This window comes from Brachyistius frenatus, unplaced genomic scaffold (genome assembly GCF_029030835.1).
Source record: "Brachyistius frenatus isolate BFR_SWC_R1_liver_20210118 unplaced genomic scaffold, ASM2903083v1 Contig_21, whole genome shotgun sequence".
Taxonomy (NCBI): Eukaryota; Metazoa; Chordata; class Actinopteri; family Embiotocidae; genus Brachyistius; species Brachyistius frenatus.
This window is the reverse complement of record NW_027210620.1, coordinates 1,904,775-1,923,160: the sequence shown is the minus strand read 5'-3', so window position 1 is coordinate 1,923,160 and position 18,386 is coordinate 1,904,775. Positions and strand designations below refer to the sequence as shown.

At 44.2% G+C, this 18,386-nt stretch overlaps 1 protein-coding gene across 4 annotated transcripts in view; it reads left to right on the top strand.

The window, feature by feature from the left end:
• Positions 1-172: 172 nt before the first annotated feature.
• Positions 173-18,386, top strand: part of tmem108 (transmembrane protein 108) — a 49,532-nt gene continuing 31,318 nt past the window's right edge. The window contains exon 1 of one of the 4 annotated variants that reach the window (XM_069696522.1): positions 173-247. The gene's annotated coding sequence lies outside the window, so the exon portion shown is untranslated. Of the gene's footprint in view, positions 248-917; positions 1,724-12,499; positions 12,636-15,795; positions 15,878-18,386 lie in introns of those variants that run through there. The other 3 variants (XM_069696520.1, XM_069696523.1, XM_069696521.1) reach the window with 3 other exon arrangements.

The following is an 18,386-nucleotide window of genomic DNA, read 5'->3' as shown; positions in this document are numbered from 1 at the left end:
GTTTACTCTGTTGAAGGTACATCGATGTGCTGTTTCATACCAGGGTGCCAGCTGAGGCTCATGTTCCCTCCCATATGGCCGGATAAGTGGTTTAACCTCATATTAGATGGACCGGCTTGCGGACTCAGGGTTGAGCTGTTGTTGGAGAGGTGTCGGATTAGAGGAGGAAGAGCCGTCCTGTCCTGACTGAGGATACTGGAGGGAAGCGTGACTCAGACTGCAGGAGCCTCTCGAGGATCTTTAACAAGTGAGTGGCTTTAGGCTCCTTAAAAAGTTTCTCTCCTCTCCACCCACAGTCACGTCAGTTATTCGACAATGGGAGTGATTCACAAGATTTTTGCTGCGTGTTTCACTGAAATGTCCCCGGTGCCCATTCTCACATACTGTGAATAAATTCCACCTCTGATTTTCAGACTGTTATATTTCAAATCTTTAATTGATCAATAAATTGAAAAAAATAAGTAGACAATAGCCATGATGTTTGTTCCTCATACCTACCTGAAATATGACCCAGATGTCATAACAGGTATGGCCTTGAAAAGGACACATTTCAGGACGATATTTAATAGTTTTTCTATTCACGTATCAGCGTATATGAAAATGTATATTTTGTGCCCAACAAAAGATTTTTGGAGCCCAAATCCTGTCTGAAATTTTGTCTGTTCAAGAGCCAAAAATCATAGATTTTAGCATATCATTTAAAAAAAAAAAAAAAGCAATCAAATATTTGCATTTGTAATTATTTGAACAACCGTCACACATAAACGTTGCGTGTCCTGTCACTGTTCTTTCTCTGAACTATCTATCTATGAAAAAAAAAAATCCCGCAGCCTGATGTTCCTGCAGCACAAAGAGCTCTGAAAGGTTTTGCAGGAGTGAAGTGGTGTAATATGATTCTCAGGTCTCACTGCCCAGCTGACTCCGGTTTAGTCGGTTTGCGTGTCCACTGGGTGAGGATGTCTAATTTATTCCCAATCAACAGGTGTCCCGTAGAGGTGGGCTGCTGAAAACCCGCTCTGCCGGCTGGCCCGTGGCCAACAGTTGAGTTTCCTTGACGCTTTGTTTCGCCATTGCGTCACTCGCTGCTCTTCTGGAAGGTAACTTTAAGGTTTTTGCTGATGGGACAGCGAGTGAATTTCAGCACGACTCTCCGACCGGGGAGGAAACTCTGCAGCAGTCCTCATTAGAATTCCCTGTCCGTACACTCGCTACGAAATCCTCCTGTAGTGGGTGGCACCGGCGTCCTGCGCGCCTCTTAATTGCGCACCGAGTATTAACGAGCGATCACGGATCACGGATCACGGCCTCATCGCCACTGGCCGCGGATCACGCTGCCTCGAGGCGGAATAGTTGCCTCGCGTGTCCCGCTGTTTACGGCGTCAGGGGGGGGGGGAGAGAGAGAGAGAGAGAGAGAGAGAGAGAGAGAGAGAGAGAAAAGGTGGGAGCAGAGGTCCAGAGGTCCGGCGGAGGGTGGCGCCCTGCGCATCTACTCCTGGACGCACTGTGTCGCTTTCCAGGGACCCACAACGACGCGATCCGCGCCTGCAGTCCGTTGCCGGGGCTCCACTGGCTTCCGCTCGCGGCTCATGATTCTGACACTTCTCGGCGGGGGGACTGGCAACATGTGCGCCTGGACGGTGTGAAGTGTGACACGGCGGCTCTGGGCTTGCGTTTCTCTCGGATACGCCAAGTACCCGACGCTACGGCGCACCTTGTGTAATAGGTAAGTACATCAGTTTATCTCTCCGCTTCAGATCAGACAGCTCACCCTCCGGGCTGGTTTATTGATTCCTCTGAGAATACCTCTGCTTATTGATCATGTTGAGCATCCGATTCGTTTGAGATCCAGCGTGAGGGTGACGGACGTGAAGGTCTGAGCGTCAAATCACTGTTAGTGCTGCAGAACATGTCACTGCAACATTTCCCAGTTGATACCCTGTCAGCTCCGAGCATCAGTAATGTATTGCATGATGTGGGAACGATATCAAGACCGGAGTGTGTCTTCATCACAGGTTGGATTGGTTAGTTAGTTCTCTGGAAAAAAAATTACAGTTTCAGTGGAAAGGATATAAGGAATCATTTTGTTTTTGGTTGATACTTTTTGTGATGATCTCAGCCCCCAAAGTCTTAAAAAAAAAAAAAAAAAAAAAATCCTTTGAAAAATAAATGAATTTGTCCCATTAAAGAAATATCCCCTCGAGTGTTTCATTAGACATTGGGTGACACCTAACTCCTGGAGAGAATAAAGACCCCTTGCAGTTGGTTGGCTGTGGGCTGATGGAAGTTTTTCGAGGACTTGGGAAGCCATGAATCCTTCAACTTGAAGATCTCTGCCCCGAGTGCCCTTCCAGTGGTTTATTTCTCAGGCAACATGGCAGCAACAAAGCGCATAATAGGAGCAGACTCTCTTAAAAAAAATGTTCCGAGCCCCACGGACAAACAAGCATCCCCAAATAGCCCCGTGTGAGTGTGGAGCTTCAGCTTTGTTTGGAGGACCAGTGGGTTTGTATGGAGCTCAGTTTAAAGTGTGTACTAATTAAACCTGCTGGGCAGTCTCCCCCATTGTGGTAGGAATGTTTGGTTGCCTGTTCTCCACAGAACCCTCCACCCCCAGCTCCTTTGTTCTGGGGGGGGGGGGGGGGGACAATCCTCCGGTGCCATGTGTGCAGTGGTGGGGGGAGGTGAGCGGGGTCAGCGGGGGGGGGGGGGTGTAGCGGGGGGGGGGTATTGACATCTGTAGCTGACAGCTTCCTCGGACCGAGCTGACATGCTGTGATACCTTGAATGGGTATTAGGGAACATATGAGCAAAGCACTTAACACTAATGAGGACATTTATGGTTTGTGCACGTTGCTCGGGGACCGGTTGTACATCCAGAGGAGATATGTGTAATACTGCTGTTCATCAATTATTTAATGCAAATAAGAGGCGACATAAAAATGAATTGTGTCAGGCGGTAGTTCATTTTGAATGCTTGTTTAAAACAGGCCTTCAGTTGGCATTAATAGTTCAAAATCCTGTTTTTTTTTTGTTTTTTTTATCCATCTACTTACTGAGTTTGAGGTTAACTTTAAGCAAAAATAGGTTTATGTGCAGTATCTGAAATATACTACTCAAAGTAGGCACTTAATCGATTAGTTAAGCGTCGGAAGATCCAATGGAAATCGCCTTCATATCTGTTTTAATAATCGATTAGTCATTGAAGGCATTCGTCATGGTAGCAGCTCTGCTTTCAGGAAAATGCTAAGATCAGCACGCCAACACGGTCACAATGACAACGCCAAGGTGCAAACGTTCAGCGGGTTAATTGTTCCCCCATTTGGACCATCTTAGTTTAACATTTGCCAATTAGCAGCAAGTCCAATGAGCAACTGACGTTTTTTTTTAGTTTAACAGGTAAATAGTTCCTAAACTAAAGGATCGGGATGTTTCACTGAAATATGCAAAAGTCAACCTCTCTGCGGTGCAACAGAAATAAGTTCAGAGATCATTGAAATCAGTATGAGCTGTCCTCTGGGGACCATGATTTCTTTTAATTTCTTTTGCATCTTTTCTTTGTTTTATTATATTTTCAACAAAATATATTTCAATTTTGGACTCTTGATTGGACCGACAAAGCAATTAGAACATGTGCTCGCTGCGGATACCACCGAAATCTCAATTTCATCTCGGAGGGTTTTACAATCTGTAACGGACTTGAAAGCCTTTATTTCTGTAAGCTGCAAGCTCCCTAAAACCAGATAAAACCTCACGGGTGAGCGACACGGTGTGCAGATTATCACCGAGACAAAGCAGCGCCACCTCTTTCTGATGTGCAGACTGTAGTACGGTGGAGGCCGAAGTTGTTGTCAGTCATTTCAACACCTTCCTACTGAGTGGGAGGAATTTTCGGAGGTCAGCGGCTGAACAATCTGTTATCAGGAAGGTCACGAAAAGTCTACGTTAACGCTGAAAAACATCCGGAACGTATCGTGTATCCCATCCAGAGCAGCAGACCTCTCTTAAACAAACTTACCAGGGAATTTCCAGGAAAGGGAAAAAAAAAATAGAAATCTGGTTTGTGACTCTCGCAGGCGGAAAGTCCGAGCTGATGGGAAAGTGGTGGTGGTGGGGGGGGGGGGGGGAACGCGGCGGCGACAACGTGAGCGGGTTTTGGTGCTTGTAAGTAAGCGTCCCTCGTGACTGGTAGCGAGTGGTACACCGTTGAGGTGGAATGTAAGCCCCCACCACCACCACCACCACCACCACGGGCCCCTCGTGCCTCACAGTGTGAACTCAGGATGGACTTCGCACCTTCATCCAGCCTGACAAAACCGCAAGCTGTCAAAACAGGAGATTTTTTTTTTTTTTTTTTTTTTTTTTTTTTGACCTCAGGGTCAAAAAAAAAGAAGAGGGGAGGAATGGCGGCTTGTGACCGTGTTTCTTTTCCTGTGTTTTCTAAATGCCATGCAGTATTAATGAAGGCCCCTTCAGCTGCTTTCGAAATGACTTTCATTTAAGCTGAGAGGGGGCTCATGCACAGGAAATACAGGGGAGGGGGAGGGGAGAGGGGGGGAGGGAGGGGGTGTAGTGGTGCTGAAAAGCAAGCTATTCAACCAAGAAGAAAAATAAAAACAAAATCCCCCCCCAGCCACTTTTGATGCTATCAGCTTAAAGAGTGTTCCCATCGAGTCGAGCAGGACTGCCCGACCTCCTTTTTTCTTTCAAGGTGTTGACATTTGAAAGCCATTGTACTGTATACAGTAGGATCAGAACCGGCTCTGTTTGCCCGTTGGGGGGGTGTGGGGGGTGGGGGGGTATCAGAGTAAATAATATACTACGGGGTGCCTCGGGTAAACAAAATACTTGCGTTCTTGGCAAACCCACCTGCGAACAGAGACCACAGGAAAGGCAGATAGAAGAGGAAGCGGGGAGGGGTTGGTAACGAATAACTAACCATCTTGATGATTAAAGGGGGACTATGGGTACAGGGGTGGTGGGGTGGGGAGGGGGGTAGATAAGAGTGCAGGGACCGTCCGAGCATGAGGTGTTTACAAGGGGAATTCCTCACATTCCTCTGCTGCAGCCATGCCACTCCAATCTGCACTTCCACCCACTGATGGTTACTGTCGCTGCCAAGAGGGACCCGAGGGCCCAAAGAAGGACCCAAAGAAAGAAGAAGGGCCCATAGGTTCCATTTCAGTGAAACAAACCAGAGGTGCTGCAGCAAATGTGTTATGTAAGGTGATTTATTTTTATTTTTATTTTGTTTTGGAGTGTTGCTTCAGAGAGTTTTGGGGGTATTTGAAAGAGCTTATACAGCAGACGACAGCAAGTCCCCGGAGAGCTAAAAGCCACATGAATATTATTTTAGCGTTGAATGAAAGACTTGAGAGATTAAACCTGAAATCTTTCGCGTTCCACACAATCCGTCCGCTGCAAAATGACGGAGCTCTTCGGATGGAAAAGCTTCTCGATAGCCGTGTTTGTGGAACATCCCCGTCACAGCAAGAAGCTGGTTGGTCCGTCTGTACAGGCCGGTAAATATCTTTGTGATGGTTGGCCTCACTTTTGGCTAGAAACACGTGACGAGTCACAAACTTCGTTTAAATTCAGGAGTAGGTAACCTTGATTTCTGTAAAGCGGTGTAGTTTTGGTGAGTAATGCTAATGTGGAGGTTTTTTTTCCTAATCGTAACCGCAAGGACTTTCAGGCCAACACGGGGCAACAACACTAACATGCTACCCTCTAATGGACTGGCACGTGTATTACATGCTTTGAGGTGATACTGGGTTGGTCTGTAAGTCCATGTAATCTTTTATAGGCATTCATGGTTCCCAGAGGATGCATCCTCATGATTTTGTCCTAATTTTTAACCAGCAAGTCATTGTTTTCACTCGATATTTACTGGTAGGGTTGGTATTGACTTTTGTACGGGCATCATGGTCCCCAGATGATGAATCCTAATGACTCTGAAAAGGCCCAAATTTGTATCCAACCTGCCAACCACTGATAGTTTTCACTTATTCTATGAAATAGCTCTGTTTTTACTGGTTGAATTGGTATAAACTTCTTATACAGTTATTCATGGTTCCCAGATGATGAATCCACAATGACTTTCTGTGATCTTCCTAACGTTTCCTCTAGCTACACCTTGTGTAGTTGTGGTTTTGAGTTAAATGTCTCCGCAGTTATTGGATGGATTGCTGTGACATTTGGTACAGACATTCACGTTCCCCTGAGGATGAACTGTGACAATTTATAGGTCAAAATTTCAGTTCTTTTAGGACTTAAATTTATGTCCAAATACCTTAAAAAGTTACGATGTTACAATCATCCTCATAGTTTGTATTCATTGCTAATTAGCAAATGTAAGCATGTTAATAAGCTAAGTAATGATGGTAACTTTTCTTTAGTATTCAACTAAGATGTATTTTTTTGACAATAAAACTGAATCAGCAGCTTTTACAAAGGACTGTTTTTTTTGTCATGTACTAAATGCTCTGTGCAAAGGCTGAAAAAAAAATCTCATGTTCTCTTGTACAAGGAAGTCATAAGGATTGGCTTAACTAGTCTTTAGCCCTGCAGTCTATAAAAAAACTTTTTTTTTTCTTTTTTTTTCTCTACCGGCCTTTAAACTTGACAGCCAGTTGCACAACCCCTTTGTCTTCTTGCTTCATGCTATTTGAAGAGCGTTTGTTTGTGTCGTTAACATGTGAGAGCGCCTTTAATCCAACTGTCTTTGTCAGATAAAGAAATTTGTTTTATTTAAAATACGCCCAGGAGGAAGCTCACGTTGAGTAACGCCGGCATGTGAAAAGTGAAACACGGAGAGAGTTGCGTTCTCCTTTTTGGGCGACCTCCAGACGCATGAAGAGGTTTCTTGGTTTTAGGATCAATCAGCACATTTGTTAATGACGTGCAGATGACTGGGTGTAATAGGATTATTAGACGGCCTGGTGGGAGTCGTAGAAGGAGTCCTGGGGGAGACAGGCGTTACCCCTGCACACTCAGCCTGGTCCGGACCCTGGGGGTCATGTGATGGATGAGAGGGAGGGGGGGGGAGGGGAGGGCAGCAATGCCAGCATGTATCAGCCCGATGATTACGGGGTCTGAGGCCGGGCTCACCTATGAGGATTACTCAGAGCCTCCAATGGATGGCAGGTTGTCACCGCAGCTAACGAGGAAGCAAATCATCATCCTCTCATCATCTCAGAAAAGCACCAACAAGAAACGAGAGAGGCTCTAGTCTCTGGTTTCCTTGGTAACTTCTTCTGTCTTGATATTTGTAATATCAGCGCTGAACTTCTCGCGACACCGAAAAAAGCATAAAGAGCCTTTTCATTTGAATACTTGCCAGTCTCACGGTTGCTCCAATTCTGCGTCATCCGTTCTTATCTCGGATTGAAGCGTCTTAATTTCAGCTCGAGTCAAACCTCGTCTACCAGCCAGACTCGTCTGATGGAGGCTGTAGATTAAAGTGGCACCATATGCTCGGGAATGAAGAGTCCCCCTCCCCCCTCCTCCCCCTCCTCCTACCTCGCTACAGCTTATTATTGGGCTGCTATGTCACTGTCAGCAGCTAATTGTTGTGGTGGATTGAGGTGACGAGTAGAAAACGACTCGCCCTACATTGTCTTCTAATGCTTGGTCATCTTTACTGTACCGTTCCCTGCTTTGCAAAGGGAAGTATTTCTTTCTCCAAATAGCACAATCACACACTTTTATAATTACCCGCCAAGACCAGCGTTTGTTTTGCGTGACTTACCTCCGCCCAAGCTTTTTTAATTCCAAGAAAAAGAGGAGCCGCGAGAAAAAAAAAAAAAGGAGCTTCTGAGCACATCCAACCATTGTTTTCTCTCCGTGCCGAATATGGCTCGTTTCATGGCTGCCGGAGAGTCTGATTGATGGGCTGAAGAGCGGCCCGGCTGATGCTCTTCGTCGACAGCGCTCTGCGAGGCGAGAGCCGAGTCCTCGGCCGGGTCACGCGAGGTAAAAGGAAATATAGTCGATGGAAGGAAGAGGAGGAAGAAATGCCCTTTATAACAAAAGCGCAGGAAATGTGGTTTTTACAACTGGCTCTTACCCTGCGTACTGAATACAGCAAAAGGAAGAAAGAGGAGGAAAGAAGAAGAAGAAGAGGCAGTAAAAGGAAGCCTACTCGTTCCAAATCGCATCCTTTTTCTGTCTACTGCAAACAACAAAGTGGGTCAAAGTTCAAGACGCATTTTTATGATGAAGTACTAAGTCCCAATTGTACACACACTACATGCAACAGTACATACTTTTTAAGGGAACCTGCAGTCCGTACTACTTCTTCTTCCATTTGTGGGCGGAGCATCGGCGCCACCAACTGTCTCGGCGTCTCAGTCGACGTGACGTATCATCCGCCCCACAGAGGACTGTGACTCAGAACAGCCAGACTGCAAAATAGTTGGACATCCTGGTACTTTTGTATTGTGACATACTAAATGTTTTTCTGGCATACTAATTAGGATGGCAGTGTGGATACTGGGACGCAGCCAACGTGCAAACCAGAATGCAGACGCAGTATGTTGCTGATGTTTTCCTTTGTGTCACGGGAGCTGACATTTCGTTGTAATCACTGCATTAACCTCCTCTGGGAGAACTCCTCAAATACGAAAGCATCAGGACTTGTCTCCCCCAATTACACATCAGCGTACACGTGTTTCTCTCCAGTTTTCTTCCTCAGTCTTGCTCTCTGGTCTGAGAGATTTGCGTTCCCGGGGCGATGGAAAGCCGCCTGGTAATCTGAGACAACATTAATAGTAAATAAATAAAACGCAGCGAGGCGTGGGCCCCGCAAATCAATTTTGATACACGGAGCTGAAAAATTACCCAGTGGGATTTAACGTGGTTTGTTTGTGGTAGGGATGGTGGTTTGTGGCAGCTACGTCACCATGGAGACAGTAGCATTATCTTGGAGGGATGATGCTGGAGTGACAGGATTGGCAGCAACATCGCAGCAACTAAATCCTACTGGACAGTAACCTGATAGGCTTCTGGCTTCGTAAAAAACCCGGCTCTCGGAAACATAGCATCTCGAACGTGTCCTTTTCACATTCATAACGCCGCATGTTTCTTGCCAAGGACAGCTGATCCACAAGATTTCCCCGTTCACACATTATCTCATGTGTACTGAGAGTGGCACGAGCCAAATGAAACTGCTGCTGATGCTGCTGGACTGACCCCCCCCCCCCCACACACACAAACACACACACACCCTCCCCCCCTCCTCCTTTCTCCCCCCCTCTCCGAAGAGGAGACTGTCGTCCTTTTGGGGAGAAAAGATGACTTGACGTTTTGGGTTTGTCAGAAGCTGCAAATAAATTGGCCACGCCGGTCGCTGCGCCGGCTGTTTGTGCTGTAAACACTGCAGCTCGCCGTGGCACACGATATGTCAAACATGCTGTAGCGGCCGCAATTATTTTCCTGCTCGCTTTTCAGCAGCTCTGAGACGAGAGTTTATGCATCTGGTGCGGTTACAGTAAACTCAGAGCTTTCTTGTTTCTTTTATGGTTGCGCTGTTCGAGGATCATATTGGCGTTTTTGCAAGTGCTGAACTTGCCCGGTTGATTTGGTGACACACGTGATTAGAGGACAATAACAGAAAGTGTGTTGGTAATAATACAAAATGAATTATACATATCCCAGAGTTCCATTTATGATTAAATGTGTATCCACCCCTGAGAGCTATGAATATATATGTAAATATATACATATTACATCTACAGTGCTGCGACACAAACTGCGGGCCCACCTGAGTTATTGTGCTGTTTTAATAAAGAAGGCTTAAATTGAGAATCAACAGTGTAATTAGACACAGTTATACGGCATCATGGCCAGTACGTGCTGGGAGTATTGATGTGTTTGGGCATTTCAATTGGTACAGAGCAAACATAGCTACTAACAATGGAAAGTACAGAAGAGAGGTAGTGCACATAACATACACTGAATGTCTGTTTGTGTTAAAAGCTAGAAATGGTCACAAAAATGGGATTTGACAAATTTTGTATGCGTGACTATTTTAAAGTAAAAATGTATTTTTTTTTTCAGCACAACAATGAAAATCATTTATAAGCTTGTAATACTTTGTGTTGTGCATCATGTCATACTGTGTTATTTTCATCAACAATGCTATGATACTAGTTACCTTATAACGGGGATCCTGGAGTACAGGTCCTCCAAGAGGGGGTTGTGTGAGGCCCATCCAGGCTCACTCCGTCTCTCCTTTTGTGTTAGTTTATTTATAAATTTTTTTTAATTTGATTTAAGTCTCTTGCTTGGACGCCCTACTTGTCGCATTGTTTGAGCCAGTTTGTCACACTGATTAAAACGCTTGAAACCACCGGATGTCTGGGATGGTAGACAAATAGCTCAGTTTGTTTTCACACAATGGTTTGCTATTTTTTTTTTGGTCTTTTTAAAGTGATTTACAGTAATCGACAACAAAGTGAAAAACCACTGGAATGGTCCTTTAAATTTCCACGCACACGCGGCTTTGTCATTTGCCATTTGCGGTACAGAAACTCATCTCCTGCAGAAAATATCACGGCAGCAGCTCTTAAAATAACAAGCGAGATTTGGCTGCCTCCTCTGCACTCCCCTGGGCCCTCGCCCCATTCTTAACTCCTCCACTAATTATACTTCCCGCCATATTGTCCCATGTCCAACATTGCAGAGAGAGAGGGAGAGGCAGCAGAGTGATGGAGTGGGAGACACCTGTGAATTCTCTGCCAGCCAGCTCCGCCTCCCCGAGGGGTCGAGCATTTGACATTTAAAGACGAAAGCTGTAAACAGGCCACTGGAATGCCATTGACATTCATTTTGTCTGGCACATTTTTTTTTGTTTTGTCTGCAACTCTGCTCACTCCGGTGGGTTAAAACCAGCACTGAACACCACAGGATGCGTTTTTTGCCTTTTTAAAAAAATGACAGGAGGTGTTGGCAGCATGCAAATTTTCTGATTGAAAGGTTTTTTTTGGTGATATAAATACAAAAGCTAACATTTGCTGGTGGTCATATGTGAAAATGTGCTGCTTTTCTTTGTTTTACATCATTAAATGTAAATATATCTAGGTGTAAGGTGTTGAACAAAAGTGATTTGAAAACACAACTTTGTGTTCGGGGAAAGTATCTCAGTATTCAGCCCTCACTGTGTGCGTAGGTGCACAGGCTTTGTTTAGCGGTGAGCTCAACATACTTTCAATAAAAGGTAAAGACAATAGTTGTTTGTACTAGCAGGAATTGCAAAAACAGTATTGGACAAAACACAATTAAAGGTGCGTGCACTAAGGATTATTTTTTAATTGCAGGTGAACCCTGTTTGCCTGAGGCCGACATGAACAACGTGAGGCTTTATGAATAAAAGACACATGGGATAATTTGGACATACAATGAGTCTCTTTGTCCCGATCGCCGGGCGACAGTGACATCTGAAAAACTACTTCTGTCTCACCCAAACTGTTGATTGGAGAGTAAAAAAAAAACAGCCTTTATACCAGAGAATCCAGTGACACGGCTGATGTTTGAACCAGTTCTAGAAATTCTCAACTAAAACTCGAACAAATGTGATGCGGCACAAACGAAGCACAAAAAGCTGCAACCATTTTATTTGAAGCGGCACCAGGCGGCCTCATTGAATGTGCCACTGTCTGCAACCTTCTGAAAAACAGCTTCATTTGGTGACTAAAACAATGAAAACTGGAGGTCACAGAAGAACGAGGTGAAGACAGACAAACAGTCCAAAAAACAAAGAAATCCAGCTTTTTGACATTTTATTTGTGAAAAAATAACTGCCAATAATAACAAAAGTAGATTTTAAGAATTATGAAATACATTAAGAGATACTATGACAACAGGAGCTATTGATAAAGGATCAGTCCACCAAGTTTTACTAACATATGACTACTTTTAATGCATTATTTATGGCCGCTGGACTTTTATATGGTAAAAGATCACGTCATATAATAATAGTGAATTAATATATACCATTTATTTGGCACATTTGAGTGGAAGGTTATAACGCAAAATAAAAATAATTCAAAAACAGATAATTAAAACTACAGAACAGGAAAGTAAAAAAATAACAATGAAATGATATAAAAAAAAAAAGAAATTAAAATAAAACATGCTTTGGAAAGATTCTTTTTAAAAGATTGAAGTAACTTCTGTTTAAATTAAGTTGCTTTCATGCTTTCACCTGATTTTGAAGAGTTGTTGGACATCACGCTCTACCACCATCATCACATGTCTTATGGTGCTCATTCTTCCTGCTACTTTAAAAATCCCCACTGAGATTCAATGCAGCTGTTGTGCAGAGACCTACTGAGATTCTTCATGTTGTTTTGTTCTTTAATTTGTCGCTCATAATTAATTCAGCCTCCGATGGGTGGAGGCCAAGATTTATGATAATCCCACGTACGTCTCTGATGAAACACTGCAATCATTCTCGCTACGTTGTTCATTCTTTCAGCTGTTTGATGTAAGAACTGAGGGGTGTGGATCCTCTCCTGTTTATCACTTCATCACAGACTCTCCGAAGCTCCCCAAACAAATCACACACCAGCTCTGCTCTTCTTCGGAGCTCCATCTCTAACCTGCCGTGGCGTTGAACCACCGCTTCATCCATAATGGTAAACACTGCTGACTCACTGTGTGTGTGTGTGTGTGTGTGTGTGTGTGTGTGTGTGTGTGTGTGTGTGTGTGTGTGTGTGTGTGTGTGTGTGTGTGTGTGTGTGTGTGTGTGTGTGTGTGTGGCGGGGGAGGGAGGGGTGGCAGATCTCATCCAAACCATGCTGAGTCCGGCTTGTTCCTCTACTGTTTACCTATTCATGAATTCAGCCATGAATGATGGCACGGGCCAACCAAAGCTCCTCATCCTCTGGTAATTAAACGTCTGTTGGTGAGACATTTTTCTCCTGGTAAGCATTATAAAAACTCACACACACACACACGCGCACACACGCACACACACACACACACACACACACACACACACACACACTGGGGAGCTGCCGGTGGGTGTCCCGGGCTAGGATTTTGTAATTAGCGTGCTGAGTGGTTGCACTGATTGCTTCATTATTCGTCTGATAGGCGTGTTGAGAGATATTTGATGGATGTTGCATGTTTGAGAGTAATCCATGAGCTTCTTACGCTCTGTGTGCATGAAGCTTTTAAAATGTTGCGGCCACTTCTCACCCATAAACAACAAGGCTACTCACTGAAGTTATGTTCCTTTAAAGAGCTTACACACTGAGCTTCATCCTCTTGCATCAGACCCAATGCAACACCAAACCCTCAATTCGAATAACCATCAGTGTGTTACTTACCATCAACACGCTGAAGCTCGTCGGCAGTGTTGTGAAACAGAGGTTCATCAGCAGGACTCAGGACTTCAAAACGGTTTCAGAATAGAAGGCTTGTTTTGTTCTCCGTGGTTCAGCCTGACGATGTGAGCAGCGATTATCAGGCCAGTTTCATAAGGATTATTTCTGCACACCAAGATATTAAGTGGCGGGGAGTAATTATGGCTTTCACACATTGCCAACTTGCGCGTTTGAAACTGAGGGTCGGTAGATGTTTCTGAAGGGCATTTTGATTGTTAACGTCCGGATTAGTGCTTTGAATTCAGTGCTGAAATGATTGGTTGATTGATTGTTTCACACCAAGACACTCGAGTGAACTAAACGCCAAGTAAAGGTGGTGAACATGGAAAACATTATTCCTGCATTTTAGCACATTGGTCAAGATTTTACAATCCTGTAGCTCTCCATTTTATTCCCTTTGGCGGTACTTTTGGCAATAAGCAGTAATTGTAGCATTGTTTTTGGACTTTTCTTCTCTTTCAAGTAGCAATCAACCATGGCGTCACCCAGTGGTTTGTGAACTGCTGTTTTGAAGCCTCCGGTCTTGCATTTTGGCCATCGCCATCTTGTTTTTTGGAGCCAGAAGTGACTATACTTTGACGAGCTGGGAAGGAGGATATAATGCTCGCCCACCTTTACCGGCAACCTGCACACCAGGCCTGTCAACCCAACCAGTCACGCCCCCAAACATACCTCTCTTTGAGACCTAGTATCTAATTAATGGTGGAATTATTTTCAGAATAATCACCAAGAACATCGATCAGAAGGAGTGAATTTAGCTCATGACATCATAAAGAGTTGTGGAAAAAAAAAATGTATTGACTTTGCATTTCATGAGAGGAGTGGAAGTTTTTTGAATGACAATGGATTTTTTTTTGGAGCCAGCCCCCAGTGGCCCTCAGTGGTATTGCATTTTCAGGCACTTCCATGTCGGCTTCTCATTTCAAACCTGGACACTACGTCCATTTTTATATACAGTCTTGGTTCACCTAACAGAGAATATAAAGGCTTTCATATGCTTAATCAACATTGTGTTGCCTCATTTGGTGATTTTTTTTTTTTAGTTACTTGAAGTGAATGAAAATCTTTCTATTTTATAATCTATCTTAAAGTGTAGCATCGCAGACCGGTTTAAACACAATTTTAAGACGTCACCTCTGGTCTTGAAAAATGGGTGGTCATTTTTCACTTTAACTTAGTAAAGAATAACTCAACAAATAGACTATTTTATAAATAACAAAAAGAGACTGCAAAGATACATCTGAACAAAAGGTTGAGTCTCACTAAAAATCTTTCATTTGTGTGTGTGTAAGTTTGGAAATGTTGATTTTATTCATTAGATTTTATTGCCATTTGAAAAAAAAAATCTTCAACCCTTTCCTTTTCCAAAAAGTCATAGAACCAAACAATCCTGTACACTGTCGATCACCTTAATGTAATACAGTAATAAAATGATTTCAAGTGATCGACATTGTGCAGGATTTTTATTTCTTTTTAGTTTTTTTTCGCTCGTCCGCCTGATACTTTGTCATCCCAGTCGTTAGAGAGATGACATTGTTCGGGATACTGGCACATTAATTTGTGCTCTGCTGCTTTCCTGATGACAGTAACTTGCAACACGGGGTGCCGTCTGCTCCGTGATATTAATCCAAAAAATGTGTCACAACTCTGTCCCTTTCGACACCTCCTCCACTGTAACCGGACTCCCACTGGACCGGGCTCAGTCGGATCTCACTTTAAAATGTCAACCCTGTCAGGTCCCCGTGCTGTCATATCCTCTGTCATCTCCAGGTAAACATTGGTCCCAGAGCCGCGGGGAATGCAGGCTCAAGTCATTACAGCTGCTCCGGCTACGCTCTCCATCAAAATGTCCAGCCTCAAAACAAACACCGCTGAAGAGGAAGGGTCACCACCGTCTCCATCACTCTGAAGCCGGATCACCTCCAGAGTGTGCCGATCACAAACTCAGGCACACACACACACATACACACTATCTAGACTCTGTGTAATTGGCTTATTAGGCCTTTAGTCTCTTTGGAGAATTGAGCAACTGTGCTGCTCATCCGTAAGTAAATTCTCCGGTTTCAGGCCAATTGTCCTTGTTGTGTTTTTGTAGAGTGCATCTGTCTTTGTCCGTCAACCCGAATCACATGGAGAAGGCCTAATTGGTGTGTGTGTGTGTGTGTGTGTGTGTGTCTGTGTATCTGCCATACAGCGAGCCAGACACACTCGGTACTATAGCAGCTCTCAGAGTTAATCCGTCTCACTGATGGTGGGGGTTGATGCGGAGGAGGAGGAGGAGGAGGAAGAGGAGGAGGAGGAGGAGGAGAGAGAGGAGAACAATACAACATCTTTCCCTCCGTTTCTCTTGCTCTTTGGGCTCGGGACACGTGGTCGTTGCCCGGCGGGAAATCTCGGGACCTTGGATGTTCTGTACGGATGTTGCTCCTCTCGTTCCCTCGTCCCAGCTGTCTCTCAGCGGTCTCTGCTGCGCCGCTCAAGGAAACGAGGTACCTTACACCCCCCCTACGCCTTCAAAAAACATCCTTTCCTACCGCCTTTTTCGTTCCTGCTATTGTCAGCAGACAAGAGGCTGCGTCAAGGGGTAAAATTAGAGATGTGTGTGTGCGTGTGTGTGTGTGTGTGTGTTTCGACTAAGGAAGGTCCTGGAGTTTCTGAGGTTTGTGCTTTAGTGCTTATGTTAGAGGCTGTGTTTGTAGCCCGTGAACTGAGGCAGGAAATGTAGAGAGACAGTGCAAACAATGTGTATTTCCTCCTTTGCAATGCAAATTCTCAGGTACATCGGCTTACTGAGTCTACCTCATGGACATTCCTGAATGTGCCAAAGGGCCTTGTTTCCTGTCTCGCTCCGGAAGCAGCTCATGCGAGGTTCGTAGATACTCTCAGTAAAATTGTCGGCTAGTGCGTCCACAGGAAAGCGTGAATTCCACTGCCTATTGTCAGATTTTTGCTCACTTACATCTTTAAATTCCAAAGGAAGGTATTGTTCTGGAGCACGAGGACTTCCTAAGTTAGTTATTTCCTGTCATGGTTATGTAATTTCCCTTACTTGTATTCAAGTATCAACTGTGACAAACACTTGTTCTGTTATAGTTGTTTACTTTTTTAGGGTCATGTCCCTTAAAAGTTCAGCATCAGCCTCTCATCACATGACGTGATGTACATCTGTATGTTTATGAGTTGCAAACAGTTAAAGAGTTTTGTTCTCCTCTGATTTAAAACATTTAATTGCTTTGGAAAGTGACTTCATATAAAAGTTGACGTAGTTCTGATAAAATGAGGCCAATGCAGAAGTGCCATAAACTGCAATACCACCAAGGGCCACTGGGGGTTGGTTTCAAAAAGCTTTCAGCTCCACAGACTCCCATTCAACTTCTCTCATGAAATACAAAGTCTTTCCATTTTTTTTTTCCAAAAGTTCTTATGTTATTGTTAGTTAAAGTACCTCTTGCTTATTTTTTTTTTTGGTGGACAATCTGAAAATAATACTGCCGTTAATTAGAAAATAAGCCTCAAAAAGCAGTGTTTTGGGGGGCGTTGCTGTTTGTTATGCGGTCAGGTTACGGCTATCGGTGGGCGGGACGTAACGTCATTGGGTTTCCATCAGATCGAGTCAGATCCACCACTTGCTCCTCCCCAGCTCGTCTGATAAGAAGGAGTGACTTTCGCAACATTGCACCATTATGACTTGTGGAAGAAGTTGAATAGTTAATGCTCCCTTCTGTGACTTTATCACTCCTTGGCCTTTGTCACATGACCTTCTTCTTCACCCCTGGTCAGACGTGCGTGTACTTTTCACGCTTCAGTGATGCAAAACGTGACGCTGACACGGTATCCTCTAGTGAACTGATGGGTATATTACACGCTTATATGATACTGGACTGTTTTTTAAGCTTTTATCTGGATCTCGGTAGTTCACAGTAAAAGGAAGTAAAATGTGTTTCCGCTCTTATTTCCAGTCCAGTTAGTCATGACCTCTCTACACAGTGACCCCATGCAGATTGCCTACCTGAAGGTTGAGGTCCATTGTTTCATTGCTTTTCAGTTGATGAAATTTTGCAGCATCAATAGTAACAGTGAAATCAATCACTTGCGTCCTTTCAGACTTCAAACTGACACTGCTTAGAATTTGTTTTCTGTCCCTCATTCCCCCCTTACATGAAATAAGCCCAGTGTCCCGCCCTGTTAACATTTTATGTCGATTTGAAAGGGATTAAGCTTGTTTATGGTATTATTCCCTCTGTGATGGTGGCAACCCTGGGCTTCTTGTTTTGCATTATGTAAAACGAAAAAAAGAGCAGGACATGGCCCAGAAGGCACAACCCTTTGTTTGTCATCTTTCACTACATTTTTAATCTCTCACCCTCAAAGAAAATAAGACTGCTTTCATGTTCATGATACTTTGTTAGATGGCATGAATCATTTAGACATTGAGTGCAAACTGTGCCCTTCTTTCTTATGAGAATTCGCTTTTGAATTCGTCTTTTTAGCCGAGTTGGTCTGGATGTAGAGGCAGCTCAGGTCAGTCGAAGTACGGGTCATCGTTTTTTCTGAGGCCAGTTGAGGAGTCTTAAGTCTCCTAGCTTCAGAAACAGCTTCACATGAGGGGACTTCTGGTGGGAAGCACAGGACAAATGATCCTTCTCAGTTTTAATGTTGCAGCAGTTGTGCTGCAGTGCACTAAAAGTGCTTCTAGTGACACTGGGCCAAAAGTTTGTCTCAAAGTTTGCGCCTGTGTTCTCGCTCGCCGTGATAAAGTGTCGCTGACTTTCCTTAACGATTCACCTGCTCGGTGTAAGAGGGTGAAGTGCGTTCAGGGAGGCCTTGTGGTGCCTGCTGGGAAGGTGGAGGATGGATAGTAGCTGACAGCACCCTTGGCGTTGCAGTGCTGCTGCCGTGTCATGCTGTTTTTTCACTGTGGTGTTTGGCTTGTCTGTTTGTCTCAATTTAAAATCTCAAGAGAAGTGTCTGCTTTTATTGAATGGCTGGAGCTAAAAA